A 25,769-nucleotide genomic window follows, 5' to 3' on the forward strand; every position below is an offset into this window, starting at 1 on the left:
TCAGCTCCTCCGAGTGGAGATTGGGAGGCCACCATTTCTGCCCTGGTCCTCCAAGGCTGTAGCGAGAGCTTGCAGGGAACAAAAGCTCCTGAGAGCAAAGCGGAGCAGCTTCCTTAGCCCGGACTGACAAGGGCGGGGCAATTCCGCCTCCGGCAAAGACATTTGGAAACCACAGCAACAGGCCCCTCCCCCAGAAGATCAGCACAAACAGCCAGCAAGGCAAGACCAAGTTGATCGATCAAGGAGAATAGGAGAACTCCAGCGCTAGGGGAACACTGCACATAGATTCATGGCTTTTTTTTTTTTTTTAACCATGATTCATTATTTCATCAAAGTTAATTTTTGTTGACTGTTTTTTTTTCTTTTTCCCTTTTTCAACCAACATCTTATAAATCCCTTTTTTTAAAAAAAAACAAACATTTTTTATTTTTCATTTTTAGAGTCATATTTTATCCCTTCATAGTAGTTACCCTTATTTTTGGCATATATATATATATAAGTTGTTCTCTCTTTAAAATTTTGAGGTACAGTTTCTTCTAACAGATCAAAATATACCCTAAATCACTAGTGTATGGCTTTGTTCTAGTCTCCTGCCTGATCCCATTCTCTCCCTTTTTCCTTTTTTTTCTTAAATCTTCTTTCTTTTTTCAAACAACTTATCTTACCAAGTCCTTTTATAAAATCTTTTATAATTTTCATCTTTACAGTCATCTTCCATCCCTTCATTGTATCAACCATTATTTTGTACATATATGTCTTTCTTCCTTTAAAATTTTAGGAGGCACTTTTTTCTAACAGACCAAAATACGCCCAAAATCTAGTGTGTGGCACTGATCTATGCACTAGCCTGATCATATTTGATCATATTCTGCCTTTTTTGTATTGTTTTGTTTTTGTTTTTATCTTTTTTTTTCTTTTTCTCTTTCTTTTTTCTTTCTTTCCCTTTCTTTTCCCCTGGTTTCAGGTCTTTTCTGATTTGTATACAGTATATTTGCTGGGGACGTTGTAAACCTGTTAGCATTTTGTTCTCTCATTCATCTATTCTCCTCTGGACAAAATGACAAGACGAAAGAAATCACCTCAGCAAAAGGAACAAGAGGTAGTACCGTCAGCCAGGGACCTACTCAATACGGACATTAGTACGATGTCGGACCTAGAGTTCAGAATCATGACTTTAAAGATACTAGCTGGGCTTGAAAAAAGCGTGGAAGTTATTAGAGAAACCCTTTCTGGAGAAATAAAAGAACTAAAATCTAACCAAATCGAAATCAAAAAGGCTATTGATGAGGTGCAATCAAAAATGGGGGCACTAAATGCTAGGATATATGAGGCAGAAGAGAGAATCAGCGATATAGAAGACCAAATGATGGAAAATAAAGAGGCTGAGAAAAAGAGAGAGAAACAACTACAGGATCACGAGGGCAGAATTCGAGAGATAAGTGATACGATAAGACGAAACAACATTAGAATAATTGGGATCCCAGAAGAAGAAGAGAGAGAGAGGGGCAGAAGTTATATTGGAGCAAATTATAGCAGAGAACTTCCCTAATGTGAGGAAGGAAACAGGCATTAAAATCCAGGAGGCACAGAGAACCCCTCTCAAAATCAATAATAATAGGTCAACACCCGACATCTAATAGTAAAACTTACGAGTCTCGGAGACAAAGAGAAAATCCTGAAAGCAGCTCCGGAGAAGAGATATGTAAACTACAATGGTAGAAACATTAGATTGGCAACAGACCTATCCACAGAGACCTGGCAGGCCAGAAAGGACTGGCAAGATATCTTCATAGCACTAAACGAGAAAAATATGCAGCCAAGAATACTATATCCAGCTAGGCTATCACTGAAAATAGAAGGAGAGATAAAGAGCTTCCAGAACAAACAAAAACTAAAGGAATTTGCAAACACAAAACCACCCCTCCAAGAAATATTGAGAGGGGTCCTCTAAGCAAAGAGAGAACCTAAAATCAGCAAAGAGCAGAAACGAACACAGACAACAGAGAGTTAACAGTCACCTTACAGGTAATACAATGGCACTAAATTCATACTTTTCAATAGTTACCCTGAATGCAAATGGGGTAAATGCCCCAATCAAAAGACACAGGCTATCAGATTGGATTAAAAAACAAGACCCATCAATATGCTGTCTGCAAGAGACTCATTTTAGAACCAAAGTCACCCCCAGATTGAAAGTGAGGGGGTGGAAAACCATTTACCATGCTAATGGACACCAAAAGAAAGCTGGGGTGGCAATCCTTTCATCAGACAAACTAGATTTTAAAACAAAGACTGTAATAAGAGATGAGGAAGGACACTATATCCTACTTAAAGGGTCTATCCAACAAGAAGATCTAACAATTATAAATATCTATGCCTCGAACATGGGAGCAGCCAATTATATAAGGCAATTAATAACAAAAGCAAAGAAACACATTGACAACAATACAATAATAGTGGGGGACTTTAACACCCCCCTGACTGAAATGGACAGATCATCTAAGCAAAAGATCAACAAGGAAATAAAGACTTTAAATGACACACTGGACCAAATGGACTTCACAGACATATTCAGAACATTCCATCCCCAAGCAAAGGAATACACATTCTTCTCTAGTGCCCATGGAACATTCTCCAGAACTGATCACATCCTAGGTCACAAATCAGGTCTCAATCGGTACCAAAAGATTGGGATTATTCCCTGCATATTTTCAGACCACAATGCTTTGAAACTAGAACTCAACCACAAGAGGAAAGTCGGAAAGAACTCAAATACATGGAGGCTAAAGAGCATCCTACTAAAGAATGAATGGGTCAACCAGGAAATTAAAGAAGAATTAAAAAAATTCATGGAAACCAATGAAAATGAAAACACAACGGTTCAAAATCTTTGGGATACAACAAAGGCAGTCCTGAGAGGAAAGTATATAGCAATACAAGCCTTTCTCAAGAAACAAGAAAGGTCTCAAATACACAACCTGACCTACACCTAAAGGAGCTGGAGAAAGAACAGCAAATAAAGCCTAAACCCAGCAGGAGAAGAGAAATGATAAAGATCAGAGCAGAAATCAATGAACTAGAAACCAAAAGAACAGTAGAACAGATCCACGAAACTAGGAGCTGGTTCTTGGAAAGAATGAACAAGATTGATAAACCCCTGGCCAGACTTATCAAGAAGAAAAGAGAAATGACCCAAATCAACAAAATCATGAAGGAAAGAGGAGAGATCACAACCAACACCAAAGAAATACAAACAATGATAAGAACATATTATGAGCAACTCTATGCCAGCAAATTAGATAACCTGGAAGAAATGGGTGCATTCCTAGAGATGTATCAACTACCAAAATTGAACCAGGAAGAAATAGAAAACCTGAACAGACCTATAACCACTAAGGAAATTGAAACAGTCATCAAAAATCTCCCAAGAAACAAAAGCCCAGGGCCAGATGGCTTCCCAGGGGAATTCTATCAGCCATTTCAAGAAGAATTAATACCTATTCTCCTGAAACTGTTCCAAAAAATAGAAATGGAAGGGAAACTTCCAAACTCATTTTATGAGGCCAGCATTACCTTGATCCCAAAACCAGACAAAGACCCCATCAAAAAAGAGAATTACAGACCAATATCCTTGAAGAACATGGAAGCAAAATTTCTCACAAAAAAAAAAAAAACTAGCCAATGGGTTCCAACAGTACATTAAAAGGATTATTCACCAGGACCAAGTGGGATTTATTCCTGGGCTGCAAGGCTGGTTCAACAACCGCAAATCAATCAACGTGATAAAATACATTAACAAAAGAAAGAGCAAGAATCATATGATCCTCTCAATAGATGCAGAAAAAGCATTTGACAAAGTACAACATCCTTTCTTGATCCAAACTCTTCACAGTATAGGGATAGAGGGTACATACCTCAATATCATAAAAGCCATCTATGAAAAACCTACAGCGAATATCATTCTCAATGGGGAAAGGCCGAGAGCTTTTCCCCTAAAGTCAGGAACGCGGCAGGGATGTCCACTCTCACCAGTGCTATTCAACGTAGTATTAGAAGTCCTAGCCACAGCAATCAGACAACAAAAAGAAATCAAAGGCATCCAAATCGGCAAAGAGGAAGTCAAACCTCTCACTCTTTGCAGATGATAAGATACTGTATGTGGAAAACCCAAAAGACTCCACCCCAAAACTGCTAGAACTCATACAGGAATTCAGTAAAGTAGCAGGATACAAAATCAGTGCACAGAAATCGGTGGCATTCCTCTACACCAACAACAAGACAGAAGAGAGACAAATCAAGGAGTCGATCCCATTTACAATTGCACCCAAAACCATTAGATCCCTAGGAAGAAATCTAAGCAAAGAGGCAAAGGAGCTGTACTCAGAAAACTATAAAATACTCATGAAAGAAATGGAAGAAGACACAAAGAAATGGAACAACGTTCCGTGCTCATGGATTGGGAGAATCAACATTGTGAAGATGTCAATGCTACCTAGAGCAATCTACACATTCAGTGCAATCCCCATCAAAATACCATCCACTTTTCTCAAAGAAATGGAAGAAATAATCCTCAAATTTGTATGGAACCAGAAGAGACCCAGAATAGCCAGAGGACTCCTGAAAAAGAAAAGCAAAGCTGGCGGCATCACAATTCCGGACTTCCAGCTCTATGACAAAGCTGTCATCATCAAGACAGGATGGTACTGGCACAAAAACAGACACATAGATCAATGGAACAGAATCGAGAGCCCAGAAATGGACCCTCAACTCTATGGTCAACTTATCTTTGACAAAGCAGGAAAGAATGTCCAATGGCAAAAAGACAGTCTCTTCAACAAATGGTGTTGGGAAAATTGGACAGCCACATGCAGAAGAATGAAACTGGACCATTTCCTTACACCACACACAAAAATAGACTCCAAACGGTTGAAAGACCTAAACGTGAGACAGGAGTCCATCAAAATCCTAAAGGAGAACACAGGTAGCAACCTTTTCGACCTTAGCCGCAGCAACTTCTTCCTAGAAACATCGCCAAAGGCACGGGAAGCCAGGGCAAAAATGAACTCTTGGGATTTCATCAAGATAAAAAGCTTTTGCACAGCAAAAGAAACAGTCCACAAAACCAAAAGACAACCGACAGAATGGGAGAAAATATTTGCAAATGACCTATCAGATAAAGGGCTAGTATCCAAAATCTATAAAGAACTGATCAAACTCAACACCCAAAGAAGAAATAATCCAATCAAGAAATGGGCAGAAGACATGAACAGACATTTCTCCAAAGAAGACATCCAAATGGCCAACAGGCACATGAAAAAGTGCTCCACATCGCTCGGCATCAGGGAAATCCAAATCAAAACCTCCATGAGATACCACCTCACACCCGTCAGAATGGCTGAAATTAACAAGTCAGGGAACGACAGATGTTGGCGGGGATGTGGAGAAAGGGGAACCCTCCTACACTGTTGGTGGGAATGCAAGCTGGTGCAACCCCTCTGGAAAACAGTATGGAGGTTCCTCAAACAGTTGAAATTAGAGCTACCGTTCGATCCAGCAATTGCACTACTGGGTATTTACCACAAAGATACAAATGTAGGGACCCGAAGGGGTACGTGTACCCCAATGTTTATAGCAGCAATGTCCACCATAGCCAAACGGTGGAAAGAGCCAAGATGCCCATCGACAGATGAATGGATAAAGAAGATGTGGTGTATATACACAATGGAATATTATGCAGCCATCAAAAGGAATGAGATCTTGCCATTTGCAACGACGTGGATGGAACTGGAGGGTGTTATGCTGAGTGAAATAAGTCAATCCGAGAAAGACATGTATCATATGACCTCACTGATATGAGGAATTCTTCATCTCGGGAAAGAAACTGAGTGTTACTGGAGTGGTTGGGGGTGGGAGGGATGGGGTGGCTGGGTGATAGACATTGGGGAGGGTATGTGCTACGGTGAGCGCTGTGAATTGTGCAAGACTGTTGAATCACAGTTCTGTACTTCTGAAACAAATAACGCAACATATTTTAAGAAAAAAGAAAAAGAAGAAGATAACAGGAGAGGAAGAAAAGGGGAGTATGTCAGAGGGGGAGACGAACCATGAGAGATGATGGACTCTGAGAAACAAACTGAGGGTTCTAGAGGGGAGGGGGGTAGGAGGAGGGGTGAGCCTGGTGGTGGGTATTGAGGAGGGCACGTTCGGCATGGAGCACTGGGTGTTATGAACAAACAATGAATCATGGAACACTGCACCAAAAACTAATGATGTAATATATGGTGATTAACATAACAATAAAAAATTAAAAAAAAAAAACTAGACCCATCAATATGCTGTCTGCAAGAGACTCATTTTAGACCCAAAGACACCCCCACATTGAAAGTGAGGGGGTGGAAAACCATTTACCATGCTAATGGACACCAAAAGAAAGCTGGGGTGGCAATCCTTCTATCAGACAAACTAGATTTTAAAACAAAGACTGTAATAAGAGATGACGAAGGACACTATATCCTACTTAAAGGGTCTATCCAACAAGAAGATCTAACAATTGCAAATATCTATGCCCCGAACATGGGAGCAGCCAACTATATAAGGCAATTAATAACAATAGCAAAGAAACACATTGACAACAATACAATCATAGTGGGGGACTTTAACACCCCCCTGACTGAAATGGACAGATCATCTAAGCCAAAGATCAACAAGGAAATAAAGACTTTAAATGACACACTGGACCAAATGGACTTCACAGACATATTCAGAACATTCCATCCCCAAGCAAAGGAATACACATTCTTCTCTAGTGCCCATGGAACATTCTCCAGAACTGATCACATCCCAGGTCACAAATCAGGTCTCAATCGGTACCAAAAGATTGGGATCATTCCCTGCATATTTTCAGACCACAATGCTTTGAAACTAGAACTCAACCACAAGAGGAAAGTCGGAAAGAACTCAAATACATGGAGGCTAAAGAGCATCCTACTAAAGAATGAATGGGTCAACCAGGAAATTAAAGAAGAATTAAAAAAATTCATGGAAACCAATGAAAATGAAAACACAACGGTTCCAAATCTTTGGGATACAACAAAGGCAGTCCTGAGAGGAAAGTATATAGCAATACAAGCCTTTCTCAAGAAACAAGAAAGGTCTCAAATACACAACCTGACCCTACACCGAAAGGAGCTGGAGAAAGAACAGCAAATAAAGCCTAAACCCAGCAGGAGAAGAGAAATGATAAAGATCAGAGCAGAAATCAATGAACTAGAAACCAAAAGAACAGTAGAACAGATCCACGAAACTAGGAGCTGGTTCTTGGAAAGAATGAACAAGATTGATAAACCCCTGGCCAGACTTATCAAGAAGAAAAGAGAAATGACCCAAATCAACAAAATCATGAAGGAAAGAGGAGAGATCACAACCAACACCAAAGAAATACAAACAATGATAAGAACATATTATGAGCAACTCTATGCCAGCAAATTAGATAACCTGGAAGAAATGGGTGCATGCCTAGAGATGTATCAACTACCACAATTGAACCAGGAAGAAATAGAAAACCTGAACAGACCTATAACCACTAAGGAAATTGAAAGAGTCATCAAAAATCTCCCAAGAAACAAAAGCCCAGGGCCAGATGGCTTCCCAGGGGAATTCTATCAGCCATTTCAAGAAGAATTAATACCTATTCTCCTGAAACTGTTCCAAAAAATAGAAATGGAAGGGAAACTTCCAAACTCATTTTATGAGGCCAGCATTACCTTGATCCCAAAAGCAGACAAAGACCCCATCAAAAAAGAGAATTACAGACCAATATCCTTGATGAACATGGAAGCAAAATTTCTCACACACACACACACACAAAAACTAGCCAATGGGTTCCAACAGTACATTAAAAGGATTATTCACCAGGACCAAGTGGGATTTATTCCTGGGCTGCAAGGCTGGTTCAACATCCGCAAATCAATCAACGTGATACAATACATTAACAAAAGAAAGAGCAAGAATCATATGATCCTCTCAATAGATGCAGAAAAAGCATTTGACAAAGTACAACATCCTTTCTTGATCCAAACTCTTCACAGTATAGGGATAGAGGGTACATACCTCAATATCATAAAAGCCATCTATGAAAAACCTACAGCGAATATCATTCTCAATGGGGAAAGGCCGAGAGCTTTTCCCCTAAAGTCAGGAACGCGGCAGGGATGTCCACTCTCACCAGTGCTATTCAACGTAGTATTAGAAGTCCTAGCCACAGCAATCAGACAACAAAAAGAAATCAAAGGCATCCAAATCGGCAAAGAGGAAGTCAAACCTCTCACTCTTTGCAGATGATAAGATACTGTATGTGGAAAACCCAAAAGACTCCACCCCAAAACTGCTAGAACTCATACAGGAATTCAGTAAAGTAGCAGGATACAAAATCAGTGCACAGAAATCGGTGGCATTCCTCTACACCAACAACAAGACAGAAGAGAGACAAATCAAGGAGTCGATCCCATTTACAATTGCACCCAAAACCATTAGATCCCTAGGAAGAAATCTAAGCAAAGAGGCAAAGGAGCTGTACTCAGAGAACTATAAAATACTCATGAAAGAAATGGAAGAAGACACAAAGAAATGGAACAACGTTCCGTGCTCATGGATTGGGAGAATCAACATTGTGAAGATGTCAATGCTACCTAGAGCAATCTACACATTCAGTGCAATCCCCATCAAAATACCATCCACTTTTCTCAAAGAAATGGAAGAAATAATCCTCAAATTTGTATGGAACCAGAAGAGACCCAGAATAGCCAGAGGACTCCTGAAAAAGAAAAGCAAAGCTGGCGGCATCACAATTCCGGACTTCCAGCTCTATGACAAAGCTGTCATCATCAAGACAGTATGGTACTGGCACAAAAACAGACACATAGATCAATGGAACAGAATCGAGAGCCCAGAAATGGACCCTCAACTCTATGGTCAACTTATCTTTGACAAAGCAGGAAAGAATGTCCAATGGCAAAAAGACAGTCTCTTCAACAAATGGTGTTGGGAAAATTGGACAGCCACATGCAGAAGAATGAAACTGGACCGTTTCCTTACACCACACACAAAAATAGACTCCAAACGGTTGAAAGACCTAAACGTGAGACAGGAGTCCATCAAAATCCTAAAGGAGAACACAGGTAGCAACCTTTTCGACCTTAGCCGCAGCAACTTCTTCCTAGAAACATCGCCAAAGGCACGGGAAGCCAGGGCAAAAATGAACTCTTGGGATTTCATCAAGATAAAAAGCTTTTGCACAGCAAAAGAAACAGTCCACAAAACCAAAAGACAACCGACAGAATGGGAGAAAATATTTCCAAATGACCTATCAGATAAAGGGCTAGTATCCAAAATCTATAAAGAACTGATCAAACTCAACACCCAAAGAAGAAATAATCCAATCAAGAAATGGGCAGAAGACATGAACAGACATTTCTCCAAAGAAGACATCCAAATGGCCAACAGGCACATGAAAAAGTGCTCCACATCGCTCGGCATCAGGGAAATCCAAATCAAAACCTCCATGAGATACCACCTCACACCCGTCAGAATGGCTGAAATTAACAAGTCAGGGAACGACAGATGTTGGCGGGGATGTGGAGAAAGGGGAACCCTCCTACACTGTTGGTGGGAATGCAAGCTGGTGCAACCCCTCTGGAAAACAGTATGGAGGTTCCTCAAACAGTTGAAATTAGAGCTACCGTTCGATCCAGCAATTGCACTACTGGGTATTTACCACAAAGATACAAATGTAGGGACCCGAAGGGGTACGTGTACCCCAATGTTTATAGCAGCAATGTCCACCATAGCCAAACGGTGGAAAGAGCCAAGATGCCCATCGACAGATGAATGGATAAAGAAGATGTGGTGTATATACACAATGGAATATTATGCAGCCATCAAAAGGAATGAGATCTTGCCATTTGCAACGACGTGGATGGAACTGGAGGGTGTTATGCTGAGTGAAATAAGTCAATCCGAGAAAGACATGTATCATATGACCTCACTGATATGAGGAATTCTTCATCTCGGGAAAGAAACTGAGTGTTACTGGAGTGGTTGGGGGTGGGAGGGATGGGGTGGCTGGGTGATAGACATTGGGGAGGGTATGTGCTACGGTGAGCGCTGTGAATTGTGCAAGACTGTTGAATCACAGTTCTGTACTTCTGAAACAAATAACGCAACATATTTTAAGAAAAAAGAAAAAGAAGAAGATAACAGGAGAGGAAGAAAAGGGGAGTATGTCAGAGGGGGAGACGAACCATGAGAGATGATGGACTCTGAGAAACAAACTGAGGGTTCTAGAGGGGAGGGGGGTAGGAGGAGGGGTGAGCCTGGTGATGGGTATTGAGGAGGGCACGTTCGGCATGGAGCACTGGGTGTTATGAACAAACAATGAATCATGGAACACTGCACCAAAAACTAATGATGTAATATATGGTGATTAACATAACAATAAAAAATTAAAAAAAAAAACAAGACCCATCAATATGCTGTCTGCAAGAGACTCATTTTAGACCCAAAGACACCCCCACATTGAAAGTGAGGGGGTGGAAAACCATTTACCATGCTAATGGACACCAAAAGAAAGCTGGGGTGGCAGTCCGTATACCAGACAAACTAGATTTTAAAACAAAGACTGTAATAAGAGATGAGGAAGGACACTATATCCTACTTAAAGGGTCTATCCAACAAGAAGATCTAACAATTGTAAATATCTATGCCCCGAACATGGGAGCAGCCAATTATGTGAGGCAATTAATAACAAAAGCAAAGAAACACATTGACAACAATACAATCATAGTGGGGGACTTTAACACCCCCCTGACTGAAATGGACAGATCATCTAAGCCAAAGATCAAGAAGGAAATAAAGACTTTAAATGACACACTGGACCAAATGGACTTCACAGACGTATTCAGAACATTCCATCCCCAAGCAAAGGAATACACATTCTTCTCTAGTGCCCATGGAACATTCTCCAGAACTGATCACATCCCAGGTCACAAAACAGGTCTCAATCGGTACCAAAAGTTTGGGATCATTCCCTGCATATTTTCAGACCACAATGCTTTGAAACTAGAACTCAACCACAAGAGGAAAGTCGGAAAGAACTCAAATACATGGAGGCTAAAGAGCATCCTACTAAAGAATGAATGGGTCAACCAGGAAATTAAAGAAGAATTAAAAAAATTCATGGAAACCAATGAAAAAGAAAACACAACGGTTCCAAATCTTTGGGATACAACAAAGGCAGTCCTGAGAGGAAAGTATATAGCAATACAAGCCTTTCTCAAGAAACAAGAAAGGTCTCAAATACACAACCTGACCCTACACCGAAAGGAGCTGGAGAAAGAACAGCAAATAAAGCCTAAACCCAGCAGGAGAAGAGAAATGATAAAGATCAGAGCAGAAATCAATGAACTAGAAACCAAAAGAACAGTAGAACAGATCCACGAAACTAGGAGCTGGTTCTTGGAAAGAATGAACAAGATTGATAAACCCCTGGCCAGACTTATCAAGAAGAAAAGAGAAATGACCCAAATCAACAAAATCATGAAGGAAAGAGGAGAGATCACAACCAACACCAAAGAAATACAAACAATGATAAGAACATATTATGAGCAACTCTATGCCAGCAAATTAGATAACCTGGAAGAAATGGGTGCATGCCTAGAGATGTATCAACTACCACAATTGAACCAGGAAGAAATAGAAAACCTGAACAGACCTATAACCACTAAGGAAATTGAAAGAGTCATCAAAAATCTCCCAAGAAACAAAAGCCCAGGGCCAGATGGCTTCCCAGGGGAATTCTATCAGCCATTTCAAGAAGAATTAATACCTATTCTCCTGAAACTGTTCCAAAAAATAGAAATGGAAGGGAAACTTCCAAACTCATTTTATGAGGCCAGCATTACCTTGATCCCAAAACCAGACAAAGACCCCATCAAAAAAGAGAATTACAGACCAATATCCTTGATGAACATGGAAGCAAAATTTCTCACACACACACACACACAAAAACTAGCCAATGGGTTCCAACAGTACATTAAAAGGATTATTCACCAGGACCAAGTGGGATTTATTCCTGGGCTGCAAGGCTGGTTCAACATCCGCAAATCAATCAACGTGATACAATACATTAACAAAAGAAAGAGCAAGAATCATATGATCCTCTCAATAGATGCAGAAAAAGCATTTGACAAAGTACAACATCCTTTCTTGATCCAAACTCTTCACAGTATAGGGATAGAGGGTACATACCTCAATATCATAAAAGCCATCTATGAAAAACCTACAGCGAATATCATTCTCAATGGGGAAAGGCCGAGAGCTTTTCCCCTAAAGTCAGGAACGCGGCAGGGATGTCCACTCTCACCAGTGCTATTCAACGTAGTATTAGAAGTCCTAGCCACAGCAATCAGACAACAAAAAGAAATCAAAGGCATCCAAATCGGCAAAGAGGAAGTCAAACCTCTCACTCTTTGCAGATGATAAGATACTGTATGTGGAAAACCCAAAAGACTCCACCCCAAAACTGCTAGAACTCATACAGGAATTCAGTAAAGTAGCAGGATACAAAATCAGTGCACAGAAATCGGTGGCATTCCTCTACACCAACAACAAGACAGAAGAGAGACAAATCAAGGAGTCGATCCCATTTACAATTGCACCCAAAACCATTAGATCCCTAGGAAGAAATCTAAGCAAAGAGGCAAAGGAGCTGTACTCAGAGAACTATAAAATACTCATGAAAGAAATGGAAGAAGACACAAAGAAATGGAACAACGTTCCGTGCTCATGGATTGGGAGAATCAACATTGAGAAGATGTCAATGCTACCTAGAGCAATCTACACATTCAGTGCAATCCCCATCAAAATACCATCCACTTTTCTCAAAGAAATGGAAGAAATAATCCTCAAATTTGTATGGAACCAGAAGAGACCCAGAATAGCCAGAGGACTCCTGAAAAAGAAAAGCAAAGCTGGCGGCATCACAATTCCGGACTTCCAGCTCTATGACAAAGCTGTCATCATCAAGACAGTATGGTACTGGCACAAAAACAGACACATAGATCAATGGAACAGAATCGAGAGCCCAGAAATGGACCCTCAACTCTATGGTCAACTTATCTTTGACAAAGCAGGAAAGAATGTCCAATGGCAAAAAGACAGTCTCTTCAACAAATGGTGTTGGGAAAATTGGACAGCCACATGCAGAAGAATGAAACTGGACCATTTCCTTACACCACACACAAAAATAGACTCCAAACGGTTGAAAGACCTAAACGTGAGACAGGAGTCCATCAAAATCCTAAAGGAGAACACAGGTAGCAACCTTTTCGACCTTAGCCGCAGCAACTTCTTCCTAGAAACATCGCCAAAGGCACGGGAAGCCAGGGCAAAAACGAACTCTTGGGATTTCATCAAGATAAAAAGCTTTTGCACAGCAAAAGAGACAGTCCACAAAACCAAAAGACAACCGACAGAATGGGAGAAAATATTTGCAAATGACCTATCAGATAAAGGGCTAGTATCCAAAATCTATAAAGAACTGATCAAACTCAACACCCAAAGAAGAAATAATCCAATCAAGAAATGGGCAGAAGACATGAACAGACATTTCTCCAAAGAAGACATCCAAATGGCCAACAGGCACATGAAAAAGTGCTCCACATCGCTCGGCATCAGGGAAATCCAAATCAAAACCTCCATGAGATACCACCTCACACCCGTCAGAATGGCTGAAATTAACAAGTCAGGGAACGACAGATGTTGGCGGGGATGTGGAGAAAGGGGAACCCTCCTACACTGTTGGTGGGAATGCAAGCTAGTGCAACCCCTCTGGAAAACAGTATGGAGGTTCCTCAAACAGTTGAAATTACAGCTACCGTTCGATCCAGCAATTGCACTACTGGGTATTTACCACAAAGATACAAATGTAGGGACCCGAAGGGGTACGTGTACCCCAATGTTTATAGCAGCAATGTCCACCATAGCCAAACGGTGGAAAGAGCCAAGATGCCCATCGACAGATGAATGGATAAAGAAGATGTGGTGTATATACACAATGGAATATTATGCAGCCATCAAAAGGAATGAGATCTTGCCATTTGCAACGACGTGGATGGAACTGGAGGGTGTTATGCTGAGTGAAATAAGTCAATCAGAGAAAGACATGTATCATATGACCTCACTGATAGGAGGAATTCTTCATCTCGGGAAAGAAACTGAGTGTTACTGGAGTGGTAGGGGGTGGGAGGGATGGGGTGGCTGGGTGATAGACATTGGGGAGGGTATGTGCTACGGTGAGCGCTGTGAATTGTGCAAGACTGTTGAATCACAGTTCTGTACTTCTGAAACAAATAACGCAACATATTTTAAGAAAAAAGAAAAAGAAGAAGATAACAGGAGAGGAAGAAAAGGGGAGTATGTCAGAGGGGGAGACGAACCATGAGAGATGATGGACTCTGAGAAACAAACTGAGGGTTCTAGAGGGGAGGGGGGTAGGAGGAGGGGTGAGCCTGGTGATGGGTATTGAGGAGGGCACGTTCGGCATGGAGCACTGGGTGTTATGAACAAACAATGAATCATGGAACACTGCACCAAAAACTAATGATGTAATATATGGTGATTAACATAACAATAAAAAATTAAAAAAAAAAACAAGACCCATCAATATGCTGTCTGCAAGAGACTCATTTTAGACCCAAAGACACCCCCACATTGAAAGTGAGGGGGTGGAAAACCATTTACCATGCTAATGGACACCAAAAGAAAGCTGGGGTGGCAGTCCGTATACCAGACAAACTAGATTTTAAAACAAAGACTGTAATAAGAGATGAGGAAGGACACTATATCCTACTTAAAGGGTCTATCCAACAAGAAGATCTAACAATTGTAAATATCTATGCCCCGAACATGGGAGCAGCCAATTATGTGAGGCAATTAATAACAAAAGCAAAGAAACACATTGACAACAATACAATCATAGTGGGGGACTTTAACACCGCCCTGACTGAAATGGACAGATCATCTAAGCCAAAGATCAACAAGGAAATAAAGACTTTAAATGACACACTGGACCAAATGGACTTCACAGACATATTCAGAACATTCCATCCCCAAGCAAAGGAATACACATTCTTCTCTAGTGCCCATGGAACATTCTCCAGAACTGATCACATCCCAGGTCACAAATCAGGTCTCAATCGGTACCAAAAGATTGGGATCATTCCCTGCATATTTTCAGACCACAATGCTTTGAAACTAGAACTCAACCACAAGAGGAAAGTCGGAAAGAACTCAAATACATGGAGGCTAAAGAGCATCCTACTAAAGAATGAATGGGTCAACCAGGAAATTAAAGAAGAATTAAAAAAATTCATGGAAACCAATGAAAATGAAAACACAACGGTTCCAAATCTTTGGGATACAACAAAGGCAGTCCTGAGAGGAAAGTATATAGCAATACAAGCCTTTCTCAAGAAACAAGAAAGGTCTCAAATACACAACCTGACCCTACACCGAAAGGAGCTGGAGAAAGAACAGCAAATAAAGCCTAAACCCAGCAGGAGAAGAGAAATGATAAAGATCAGAGCAGAAATCAATGAACTAGAAACCAAAAGAACAGTAGAACAGATCCACGAAACTAGGAGCTGGTTCTTGGAAAGAATGAACAAGATTGATAAACCCCTGGCCAGACTTATCAAGAAGAAAAGAGAAATGACCCAAATCAACAAAATCATGAAGGAAAGAGGAGAGATCACAACCAACACCAAAGAAATACAAACAATGATAAGAACATATTATGAGCAACTCTATGCCAGCAAATTAGATAACCTGGAAGAAATGGGTGCATGCCTAGAGATGTATCAACTACCACAATTGAACCAGGAAGAAATAGAAAACCTGAACAGACCTATAACCACTAAGGAAATTGAAAGAGTCATCAAAAATCTCCCAAGAAACAAAAGCCCAGGGCCAGATGGCTTCGCAGGGGAATTCTATCAGCCATTTCAAGAAGAATTAATACCTATTCTCCTGAAACTGTTCCAAAAAATAGCAATGGAAGGGAAACTTCCAAACTCATTTTATGAGGCCAGCATTACCTTGATCCCAAAACCAGACAAAGACCCCATCAAAAAAGAGAATTACAGACCAATATCCTTGATGAACATGGAAGCAAAATTTCTCACACACACACACACACAAAAACTAGCCAATGGGTTCCAACAGTACATTAAAAGGATTATTCACCAGGACCAAGTGGGATTTATTCCTGGGCTGCAAGGCTGGTTCAACATCCGCAAATCAATCAACGTGATACAATACATTAACAAAAGAAAGAGCAAGAATCATATGATCCTCTCAATAGATGCAGAAAAAGCATTTGACAAAGTACAACATCCTTTCTTGATCCAAACTCTTCACAGTATAGGGATAGAGGGTACATACCTCAATATCATAAAAGCCATCTATGAAAAACCTACAGCGAATATCATTCTCAATGGGGAAAGGCCGAGAGCTTTTCCCCTAAAGTCAGGAACGCGGCAGGGATGTCCACTCTCACCAGTGCTATTCAACGTAGTATTAGAAGTCCTAGCCACAGCAATCAGACAACAAAAAGAAATCAAAGGCATCCAAATCGGCAAAGAGGAAGTCAAACCTCTCACTCTTTGCAGATGATAAGATACTGTATGTGGAAAACCCAAAAGACTCCACCCCAAAACTGCTAGAACTCATACAGGAATTCAGTAAAGTAGCAGGATACAAAATCAGTGCACAGAAATCGGTGGCATTCCTCTACACCAACAACAAGACAGAAGAGAGACAAATCAAGGAGTCGATCCCATTTACAATTGCACCCAAAACCATTAGATCCCTAGGAAGAAATCTAAGCAAAGAGGCAAAGGAGCTGTACTCAGAGAACTATGAAATACTCATGAAAGAAATGGAAGAAGACACAAAGAAATGGAACAACGTTCCGTGCTCATGGATTGGGAGAATCAACATTGTGAAGATGTCAATGCTACCTAGAGCAATCTACACATTCAGTGCAATCCCCATCAAAATACCATCCACTTTTCTCAAAGAAATGGAAGAAATAATCCTCAAATTTGTATGGAACCAGAAGAGACCCAGAATAGCCAGAGGACTCCTGAAAAAGAAAAGCAAAGCTGGCGGCATCACAATTCCGGACTTCCAGCTCTATGACAAAGCTGTCATCATCAAGACAGTATGGTACTGGCACAAAAACAGACACATAGATCAATGGAACAGAATCGAGAGCCCAGAAATGGACCCTCAACTCTATGGTCAACTTATCTTTGACAAAGCAGGAAAGAATGTCCAATGGCAAAAAGACAGTCTCTTCAACAAATGGTGTTGGGAAAATTGGACAGCCACATGCAGAAGAATGAAACTGGACCATTTCCTTACACCACACACAAAAATAGACTCCAAACGGTTGAAAGACCTAAACGTGAGACAGGAGTCCATCAAAATCCTAAAGGAGAACACAGGTAGCAACCTTTTCGACCTTAGCCGCAGCAACTTCTTCCTAGAAACATCGCCAAAGGCACGGGAAGCCAGGGCAAAAACGAACTCTTGGGATTTCATCAAGATAAAAAGCTTTTGCACAGCAAAAGAGACAGTCCACAAAACCAAAAGACAACCGACAGAATGGGAGAAAATATTTGCAAATGACCTATCAGATAAAGGGCTAGTATCCAAAATCTATAAAGAACTGATCAAACTCAACACCCAAAGAAGAAATAATCCAATCAAGAAATGGGCAGAAGACATGAACAGACATTTCTCCAAAGAAGACATCCAAATGGCCAACAGGCACATGAAAAAGTGCTCCACATCGCTCGGCATCAGGGAAATCCAAATCAAAACCTCCATGAGATACCACCTCACACCCGTCAGAATGGCTGAAATTAACAAGTCAGGGAACGACAGATGTTGGCGGGGATGTGGAGAAAGGGGAACCCTCCTACACTGTTGGTGGGAATGCAAGCTGGTGCAACCCCTCTGGGAAACAGCATGGAGGTTCCTCAAACAGTTGAAATTAGAGCTACCGTTCGATCCAGCAATTGCACTACTGGGTCTTTACCACAAAGATACAAATGTAGGGACCCGAAGGGGTACGTGTACCCCTATGTTTATAGCAGCAATGTCCACCATAGCCAAACGGTGGAAAGAGCCAAGATGCCCATCGACAGATGAATGGATAAAGAAGATGTGGTGTATATACACAATGGAATATTATGCAGCCATCAAAAGGAATGAGATCTTGCCATTTGCAACGACGTGGATGGAACTGGAGGGTGTTATGCTGAGTGAAATAAGTCAATCCGAGAAAGACATGTATCATATGACCTCACTGATATGAGGAATTCTTCATCTCGGGAAAGAAACTGAGTGTTACTGGAGTGGTTGGGGGTGGGAGGGATGGGGTGGCTGGGTGATAGACATTGGGGAGGGTATGTGCTACGGTGAGCGCTGTGAATTGTGCAAGACTGTTGAATCACAGTTCTGTACTTCTGAAACAAATAACGCAACATATTTTAAGAAAAAAGAAAAAGAAGAAGATAACAGGAGAGGAAGAAAAGGGGAGTATGTCAGAGGGGGAGACGAACCATGAGAGATGATGGACTCTGAGAAACAAACTGAGGGTTCTAGAGGGGAGGGGGGTAGGAGGAGGGGTGAGCCTGGTGATGGGTATTGAGGAGGGCACGTTCGGCATGGAGCACTGGGTGTTATGAACAAACAATGAATCATGGAACACTGCACCAAAAACTAATGATGTAATATATGGTGATTAACATAACAATAAAAAATTAAAAAAAAAAACAAGACCCATCAATATGCTGTCTGCAAGAGACTCATTTTAGACCCAAAGACACCCCCACATTGAAAGTGAGGGGGTGGAAAACCATTTACCATGCTAATGGACACCAAAAGAAAGCTGGGGTGGCAGTCCGTATACCAGACAAACTAGATTTTAAAACAAAGACTGTAATAAGAGATGAGGAAGGACACTACATCCTACTTAAAGGGTCTATCCAACAAGAAGATCTAACAATTGTAAATATCTATGCCCCGAACATGGGAGCAGCCAATTATGTGAGGCAATTAATAACAAAAGCAAAGAAACACATTGACAACAATACAATCATAGTGGGGGACTTTAACACCGCCCTGACTGAAATGGACAGATCATCTAAGCCAAAGATCAACAAGGAAATAAAGACTTTAAATGACACACTGGACCAAATGGACTTCACAGACATATTCAGAACATTCCATCCCCAAGCAAAGGAATACACATTCTTCTCTAGTGCCCATGGAACATTCTCCAGAACTGATCACATCCCAGGTCACAAATCAGGTCTCAATCGGTACCAAAAGATTGGGATCATTCCCTGCATATTTTCAGACCACAATGCTTTGAAACTAGAACTCAACCACAAGAGGAAAGTCGGAAAGAACTCAAATACATGGAGGCTAAAGAGCATCCTACTAAAGAATGAATGGGTCAACCAGGAAATTAAAGAAGAATTAAAAAAATTCATGGAAACCAATGAAAATGAAAACACAACGGTTCCAAATCTTTGCGATACAACAAAGGCAGTCCTGAGAGGAAAGTATATAGCAATACAAGCCTTTCTCAAGAAACAAGAAAGGTCTCAAATACACAACCTGACCCTACACCGAAAGGAGCTGGAGAAAGAACAGCAAATAAAGCCTAAACCCAGCAGGAGAAGAGAAATGATAAAGATCAGAGCAGAAATCAATGAACTAGAAACCAAAAGAACAGTAGAAGAGATCCACGAAACTAGGAGCTGGTTCTTGGAAAGAATGAACAAGATTGATAAACCCCTGGCCAGACTTATCAAGAAGAAAAGAGAAATGACCCAAATCAACAAAATCATGAAGGAAAGAGGAGAGATCACAACCAACACCAAAGAAATACAAACAATTATAAGAACATATTATGAGCAACTCTATGCCAGCAAATTAGATAACCTGGAAGAAATGGGTGCATGCCTAGAGATGTATCAACTACCACAATTGAACCAGGAAGAAATAGAAAACCTGAACAGACCTATAACCACTAAGGAAATTGAAAGAGTCATCAAAAATCTCCCAAGAAACAAAAGCCCAGGGCCAGATGGCTTCCCAGGGGAATTCTATCAGCCATTTCAAGAAGAATTAATACCTATTGTCCTGAAACTGTTCCAAAAAATAGAAATGGAAGGGAAACTTCCAAACTCATTTTATGAGGCCAGCATTACCTTGATCCCAAAACCAGACAAAGACCCCATCAAAAAAGAGAATTACAGACCAATATCCTTGATGAAAATGGAAGCAAAATTTCTCACACACACACACACACAAAAACTAGCCAATGGGTTCCAACAGTACATTAAAAGGATTATTCACCAGGACCAAGTGGGATTTATTCCTGGGCTGCAAGGCTGGTTCAACATCCGCAAATCAATCAACGTGATACAATACATTAACAAAAGAAAGAGCAAGAATCATATGATCCTCTCAATAGATGCAGAAAAAGCATTTGACAAAGTACAACATCCTTTCTTGATCCAAACTCTTCACAGTATAGGGATAGAGGGTACATACCTCAATATCATAAAAGCCATCTATGAAAAACCGACAGCGAATATCATTCTCAATGGGGAAAGGCCGAGAGCTTTTCCCCTAAAGTCAGGAACGCGGCAGGGATGTCCACTCTCACCAGTGCTATTCAACGTAGTATTAGAAGTCCTAGCCACAGCAATCAGACAACAAAAAGAAATCAAAGGCATCCAAATCGGCAAAGAGGAAGTCAAACCTCTCACTCTTTGCAGATGATAAGATACTGTATGTGGAAAACCCAAAAGACTCCACCCCAAAACTGCTAGAACTCATACAGGAATTCAGTAAAGTAGCAGGATACAAAATCAGTGCACAGAAATCGGTGGCATTCCTCTACACCAACAACAAGACAGAAGAGAGACAAATCAAGGAGTCGATCCCATTTACAATTGCACCCAAAACCATTAGATCCCTAGGAAGAAATCTAAGCAAAGAGGCAAAGGAGCTGTACTCAGAGAACTATAAAATACTCATGAAAGAAATGGAAGAAGACACAAAGAAATGGAACAACTTTCCGTGCTCATGGATTGGGAGAATCAACATTGTGAAGATGTCAACGCTACCTAGAGCAATCTACACATTCAGTGCAATCCCCATCAAAATACCATCCACTTTTCTCAAAGAAATGGAAGAAATAATCCTCAAATTTGTATGGAACCAGAAGAGACCCAGAATAGCCAGAGGACTCCTGAAAAAGAAAAGCAAAGCTGGCGGCATCACAATTCCGGACTTCCAGCTCTATGACAAAGCTGTCATCATCAAGACAGTATGGTACTGGCACAAAAACAGACACATAGATCAATGGAACAGAATCGAGAGCCCAGAAATGGACCCTCAACTCTATGGTCAACTTATCTTTGACAAAGCAGGAAAGAATGTCCAATGGCAAAAAGACAGTCTCTTCAACAAATGGTGTTGGGAAAATTGGACAGCCACATGCAGAAGAATGAAACTGGACCATTTCCTTACACCACACACAAAAATAGACTCCAAACGGTTGAAAGACCTAAACGTGAGACAGGAGTCCATCAAAATCCTAAAGGAGAACACAGGTAGCAACCTTTTCGACCTTAGCCGCAGCAACTTCTTCCTAGAAACATCGCCAAAGGCACGGGAAGCCAGGGCAAAAACGAACTCTTGGGATTTCATCAAGATAAAAAGCTTTTGCACAGCAAAAGAAACAGTCCACAAAACCAAAAGACAACCGACAGAATGGGAGAAAATATTTGCAAATGACCTATCAGATAAAGGGCTAGTATCCAAAATCTATAAAGAACTGAGCAAACTCAACACCCAAAGAAGAAATAATCCAATCAAGAAATGGGCAGAAGACATGAACAGACATTTCTCCAAAGAAGACATCCAAATGGCCAACAGGCACATGAAAAAGTGCTCCACATCGCTCGGCATCAGGGAAATCCAAATCAAAACCTCCATGAGATACCACCTCACACCCGTCAGAATGGCTGAAATTAACAAGTCAGGGAACGACAGATGTTGGCGGGGATGTGGAGAAAGGGGAACCCTCCTACACTGTTGGTGGGAATGCAAGCTGGTGCAACCCCTCTGGAAAACAGTATGGAGGTTCCTCAAACAGTTGAAATTACAGCTACCGTTCGATCCAGCAATTGCACTACTGGGTATTTACCACAAAGATACAAATGTAGGGACCCGAAGGGGTACGTGTACCCCAATGTTTATAGCAGCAATGTCCACCATAGCCAAACGGTGGAAAGAGCCAAGATGCCCATCGACAGATGAATGGATAAAGAAGATGTGGTGTATATACACAATGGAATATTATGCAGCGATCAAAAGGAATGAGATCTTGCCATTTGCAACGACGTGGATGGAACTGGAGGGTGTTATGCTGAGTGAAATAAGTCAATCAGAGAAAGACATGTATCATATGACCTCACTGATATGAGGAATTCTTCATCTCGGGAAAGAAACTGAGTGTTACTGGAGTGGTAGGGGGTGGGAGGGATGGGGTGGCTGGGTGATAGACATTGGGGAGGGTATGTGCTACGGTGAGCGCTGTGAATTGTGCAAGACTGTTGAATCACAGTTCTGTACTTCTGAAACAAATAACGCAACATATTTTAAGAAAAAAGAAAAAGAAGAAGATAACAGGAGAGGAAGAAAAGGGGAGTATGTCAGAGGGGGAGACGAACCATGAGAGATGATGGACTCTGAGAAACAAACTGAGGGTTCTAGAGGGGAGGGGGGTAGGAGGAGGGGTGAGCCTGGTGATGGGTATTGAGGAGGGCACGTTCGGCATGGAGCACTGGGTGTTATGAACAAACAATGAATCATGGAACACTGCACCAAAAACTAATGATGTAATATATGGTGATTAACATAACAATAAAAAATTAAAAAAAAAACAAGACCCATCAATATGCTGTCTGCAAGAGACTCATTTTAGACCCAAAGACACCCCCACATTGAAAGTGAGGGGGTGGAAAACCATTTACCATGCTAATGGACACCAAAAGAAAGCTGGGGTGGCAGTCCGTATACCAGACAAACTAGATTTTAAAACAAAGACTGTAATAAGAGATGAGGAAGGACACTATATCCTACTTAAAGGGTCTATCCAACAAGAAGATCTAACAATTGTAAATATCTATGCCCCGAACATGGGAGCAGCCAATTATGTGAGGCAATTAATAACAAAAGCAAAGAAACACATTGACAACAATACAATCATAGTGGGGGACTTTAACACCGCCCTGACTGAAATGGACAGATCATCTAAGCCAAAGATCAACAAGGAAATAAAGACTTTAAATGACACACTGGACCAAATGGACTTCACAGACATATTCAGAACATTCCATCCCCAAGCAAAGGAATACACATTCTTCTCTAGTGCCCATGGAACATTCTCCAGAACTGATCACATCCCAGGTCACAAATCAGGTCTCAATCGGTACCAAAAGATTGGGATCATTCCCTGCATATTTTCAGACCACAATGCTTTGAAACTAGAACTCAACCACAAGAGGAAAGTCGGAAAGAACTCAAATACATGGAGGCTAAAGAGCATCCTACTAAAGAATGAATGGGTCAACCAGGAAATTAAAGAAGAATTAAAAAAATTCATGGAAACCAATGAAAATGAAAACACAACGGTTCCAAATCTTTGGGATACAACAAAGGCAGTCCTGAGAGGAAAGTATATAGCAATACAAGCCTTTCTCAAGAAACAAGAAAGGTCTCAAATACACAACCTGACCCTACACCGAAAGGAGCTGGAGAAAGAACAGCAAATAAAGCCTAAACCCAGCAGGAGAAGAGAAATGATAAAGATCAGAGCAGAAATCAATGAACTAGAAACCAAAAGAACAGTAGAAGAGATCCACGAAACTAGGAGCTGGTTCTTGGAAAGAATGAACAAGATTGATAAACCCCTGGCCAGACTTATCAAGAAGAAAAGAGAAATGACCCAAATCAACAAAATCATGAAGGAAAGAGGAGAGATCACAACCAACACCAAAGAAATACAAACAATTATAAGAACATATTATGAGCAACTCTATGCCAGCAAATTAGATAACCTGGAAGAAATGGGTGCATGCCTAGAGATGTATCAACTACCACAATTGAACCAGGAAGAAATAGAAAACCTGAACAGACCTATAACCACTAAGGAAATTGAAAGAGTCATCAAAAATCTCCCAAGAAACAAAAGCCCAGGGCCAGATGGCTTCCCAGGGGAATTCTATCAGCCATTTCAAGAAGAATTAATACCTATTCTCCTGAAACTGTTCCAAAAAATAGAAATGGAAGGGAAACTTCCAAACTCATTTTATGAGGCCAGCATTACCTTGATCCCAAAACCAGACAAAGACCCCATCAAAAAAGAGAATTACAGACCAATATCCTTGATGAACATGGAAGCAAAATTTCTCACACACACACACACACAAAAACTAGCCAATGGGTTCCAACAGTACATTAAAAGGATTATTCACCAGGACCAAGTGGGATTTATTCCTGGGCTGCAAGGCTGGTTCAACATCCGCAAATCAATCAACGTGATACAATACATTAACAAAAGAAAGAGCAAGAATCATATGATCCTCTCAATAGATGCAGAAAAAGCATTTGACAAAGTACAACATCCTTTCTTGATCCAAACTCTTCACAGTATAGGGATAGAGGGTACATACCTCAATATCATAAAAGCCATCTATGAAAAACCTACAGCGAATATCATTCTCAATGGGGAAAGGCCGAGAGCTTTTCCCCTAAAGTCAGGAACGCGGCAGGGATGTCCACTCTCACCAGTGCTATTCAACGTAGTATTAGAAGTCCTAGCCACAGCAATCAGACAACAAAAAGAAATCAAAGGCATCCAAATCGGCAAAGAGGAAGTCAAACCTCTCACTCTTTGCAGATGATAAGATACTGTATGTGGAAAACCCAAAAGACTCCACCCCAAAACTGCTAGAACTCATACAGGAATTCAGTAAAGTAGCAGGATACAAAATCAGTGCACAGAAATCGGTGGCATTCCTCTACACCAACAACAAGACAGAAGAGAGACAAATCAAGGAGTCGATCCCATTTACAATTGCACCCAAAACCATTAGATCCCTAGGAAGAAATCTAAGCAAAGAGGCAAAGGAGCTGTACTCAGAGAACTATGAAATACTCATGAAAGAAATGGAAGAAGACACAAAGAAATGGAACAACGTTCCGTGCTCATGGATTGGGAGAATCAACATTGTGAAGATGTCAATGCTACCTAGAGCAATCTACACATTCAGTGCAATCCCCATCAAAATACCATCCACTTTTCTCAAAGAAATGGAAGAAATAATCCTCAAATTTGTATGGAACCAGAAGAGACCCAGAATAGCCAGAGGACTCCTGAAAAAGAAAAGCAAAGCTGGCGGCATCACAATTCCGGACTTCCAGCTCTATGACAAAGCTGTCATCATCAAGACAGTATGGTACTGGCACAAAAACAGACACATAGATCAATGGAACAGAATCGAGAGCCCAGAAATGGACCCTCAACTCTATGGTCAACTTATCTTTGACAAAGCAGG

Source organism: Eumetopias jubatus, unplaced genomic scaffold, assembly GCF_037043125.1.
Source record: "Eumetopias jubatus isolate StellerSeaLion01/CBP00866 unplaced genomic scaffold, mEumJub1_p1.0 scaffold_6, whole genome shotgun sequence".
Classification (NCBI taxonomy): Eukaryota; Metazoa; Chordata; class Mammalia; order Carnivora; family Otariidae; genus Eumetopias; species Eumetopias jubatus.